A 3,786-nucleotide genomic window follows, 5' to 3' on the forward strand; every position below is an offset into this window, starting at 1 on the left:
AGCTATTAACATTGAATGTTATCCCAGTTGGTTCCTGCTAGCCCTTCCATGTTCGCATTCCTCTGTTTTGTGTAACTTCCCTATTTTCTTCTATATAAATAATCTGATGCTCGATTTGACATATTGCATTCAGATACCACATTCCCTTGTGTCCGTATTTGTTTGTCACCCCACATTCACTGAACCCTCGCTCACCGGCAACCAGAGACCCTTTCCTCGCAGATCGGGGACCCAAGTAAAGACTGTCTGCGGCAGATCTCCTGCACACACATGGCATATGAGCTGCTTGGTCTTCATTTTCTTCTTCGTACAACTGGAGGAAGGGCTGTCCCTGAGTCTGTTGCCTGCCTACCTGTGAACCGCATATCCTTGAATGGTTTCCCTTGTCTGAAGACTATGTGCCTAGTCCTGCAGTGACATGATGTGTCATGAGGGTGGAATGGGGAGATTTGCATGAAGGGGGACTGGGAGGTGAGCAGAACTAATACTAAGATGCAGAGTGAATAATTAAATTTAAGATAACACCCCCAAAACAACAACAACAAAAACCTTTACTTCATGACTTTAAGAAGACCAAAATGGAAGCTTTCTGAGCTGACACGTCCAAGGCTATGAGCTGCTGCTGCTGCTGCAGCAGCTATGGTGTCAGTAATTAACACCTCACATGAGCACATGACTCCTGATGTGGACTATTATGACACCTGTCTAGCAACCTGCTCCTCAGATAGATCCATCAAAATTTTTGATGTGCAAATTAGAGGGCAGATCCTCATTGTGGACCTCAGAGGACCGGAGGGACCAGCGTGGCAAGTGGCCTGGGCCCACCCCATGTATGGCAATATATCTTGACTTCCTGTTCCTTTGACCAAAATGTCATTATCTGGAATGAGGAAAACAGCCCTTGGGAGAAGACCCATGAGCATTCAGGCCAGGACTCCTCAGTGGACTCTGTTTTGCTGGGCCCTTCATTACACTGGCCTGATCCTGGTCTATGGGAGTTCAGATGGGGCCACCTCACTGCTGACCTACACAGAAGGCCAGTGGGAAGTGAAGATTAACAATGCTCACACGATTGGCTGTAATGCTGTCAGTTGGGCCCCAGCTGCTGGGCCTGGAAGCCTTATAGACTAACCATCAGGACAGAAACCTAATTACATCAAGAAGTTTGCATCAGGTGGCTGTGACAACCTCATCAAGCTGTGGAGGGAGGAGGAGGATGGCCAGTGAAGGAGGAGCAAAAGCCAGAGGCACACAGAGATTGGGTTCGAGACGTTGCCTGGGTCCCTCCATTGGCTTGCCCACTAGCACCACTGCCAGCTGCTCTCAGGGTAATTGAGTGTTTATTTGGACCTGCCATGATGCCTCAGGCAACATGTGGTCACCTAAACTCCTACACACGTTCAATGATGTTGTGTGGCACGTGAGCTGGTCCATCACAACGAACATCCTGGCTATGTCAGGTGGAGACAGTAAGGTGACCCTGTGGAAAGAATCTGTGGATGTACAGTGGGTATGCACCAGTGATGTCAACAAGGGCCAGGGTTCTGGGTCAGCCTCCATCACAGAGGCCCAAAGCACGAGCAGTGACGACACAGGAAGCCTGGCCTTCCTGTTACCTATTCTGGAACAACCTCCAAACAACTGGGAAGAAGAGTCCCAGTGCTACCAAGATTCTACACACATGAGTGCCCACACGCAACACTGGCTGTCCACCTGCCTTACTGGGATTCCACGTGTTTAGTAATTTAATGTCCAGCTGAAAGTATTCATAAGGAACAAATGAATATTATTTTAAAATATTTTTAACTATCTTTTGGTTCAGACTGTTTGCAAGCTAATAAAATCATATTGCAAAGAAAAAAGAACAGAAAAAGAAGATTAAAATTTAAATCTGTCTTAAAACAGTCATACACATTATTTACTTAAAATTTGTTTCTTAATGACAGACTGTTAAATGCAGCAAATGCTGTCAGAAAGTAGGTTACAAATCAAAACAATGGTTTTGTAGTGAGGAAAAGTGCTTTGGGAATACCTCCTGTCCAGCCAACTTACTTATCGCACTGCTAACTCCTAAGGCTGAAACAATCACTACTGAACTCCTCTAACAGAGAAATCTACGGGAATGCTATCCTGTCAAGGTTGCAGAATTAAGTGAACAGCGCTAACAGTAAACAAGACTTTTTTTCTTGTATTCCAAAGGGTTCTGCCCAGTTATTAAAATGCCATAAGCACAAATAGTCTTCTCTCTACGTTTTCATGACAAATGACTTCAAATACAGCATTTTATGCAAAGACACTGCTCAAGTAGCAGGCAAACCTGAATTACTGACAAATAACAACTGTTCACAAGCAGAATATTAAAACACATGTCACAATCTAACAAGGGGGTTTAGTGCACCTACAACACCACGCTACTGCAAACTAACTTATTCCATTTAGTTATTTAGTTATTTATTTTTCCTTTCATTTATAAGTGAAAATATGTATAGTTACAAAACAGTATAATATTTATACAGAAAAAATGCTACTGGGATTCAGATTCTTAAATCTTTACTATAGCTTTCATATTAGACTGTAAAGGATTGAGCACACTGTCCCAAGGAATTTAGGTATATAATTGAAATTATCCATACCCAATATCCATGAACGTTTAAAAGAGTCAACATACCATCCAAATCTGTTTTCTTTCTTTCTTTTTTTTTAATGGTTTTCGAGACAGGGTTTCTCTGTGTAGCCTTGGCTGTCCTGGAACTAACTTTGTAGACCAGGCTGGCCTCGAACTCAGAAATCCACCTGCCTCTGCCTCCCAAGTGCTGGGATTAAAGGCGTGCGCCACCACCTCCTGGCCATCCAAATCTTTAATGACTCCAAAGACCACAGACTCCAGGGTCTGCCCCGCTATATTCCTTGACAGCATTGATTTAGAGCTCTGTGCATGTTTACTCTCCAAGGACTAGAGGTCGGGGTGGACTCATTCTAAGGAGGGGAGGAAGATTACAAGGTTTCAATTTTAGGAGAAATTCCAATTCAGAAAAAAAAGAAAAAATAAAAAGACACTGAAGGCTTTTGTTTCTATCTGCATATTGCTTTCCTCTGTTACCTGCACCTCTGCTGTTTTCTTCATTTCTAACTGAATATATTATACATTTTAAAAGAATCATCTGAAAGATAGATCAAAATAATTATCTAATTTTAAAGCCTTTCTATGTATTTTAGGTCACTCAATTGGCTCAGGCAGTCTCCAGGTCCTGCACACCCAAGCTGTCACTTGTGCTACATCTCTATTTTTCAGCCCTCCTGCCCCACATTCGAGTTCAATCCAGGGTGCCTTGTGACGCCCTTTTAAGCCCTGCTATGTTGCAGCGAATTTTTTGTTTCTTTTCATTTGCATGTGCATTAGGTTTTGTTTTAAGGCAGATGAATTTAGAGATTCTTAAATTCTGGCTAAATACAGCAATAACCTTTCCCCTCACTAGGAGTCCCTGATATTTCCAGGCCACTCCTCTCATGACTGGAAGACTGAGTATATGCTAACATTTTTCTTTCCATCCCCAATACTGGAATTACCCTGAATAATTCAAAGTCAATACTCGATAGAGCATTCCCTCTTTTCAGTTTTTGAGCCAGTGAGTCTCCAACTCCTCCGCACACATCTGACCATCCTCACCTCTGCATTCTGAGTCTCCGACTCCTCCGCACACATCTGACCATCCTCACCTCTGCGTTCTGAGTCTCCGACGACTCCGCACACATCTGACCATCCTCACCTCTGCGTTCTGAGTCTCC

At 43.4% G+C, this 3,786-nt stretch overlaps 1 protein-coding gene and 1 pseudogene across 9 annotated transcripts in view; one reads left to right on the top strand and one right to left on the bottom strand.

Annotated features, from left to right (window-relative positions):
* The window catches only part of Nbea (neurobeachin), a 554,101-nt gene that overhangs the window by 228,450 nt on the left and 321,865 nt on the right, over positions 1-3,786 (bottom strand). The window lies entirely within an intron of this gene.
* LOC110320121 lies at positions 640-1,741 on the top strand (annotated as a pseudogene). The gene has a single exon (XR_002380444.1). The product of XR_002380444.1 is annotated as a protein SEC13 homolog pseudogene (transcript).

This window comes from Mus pahari, chromosome 4 (assembly GCF_900095145.1).
Source record: "Mus pahari chromosome 4, PAHARI_EIJ_v1.1, whole genome shotgun sequence".
NCBI classification, from domain to species: Eukaryota; Metazoa; Chordata; class Mammalia; order Rodentia; family Muridae; genus Mus; species Mus pahari.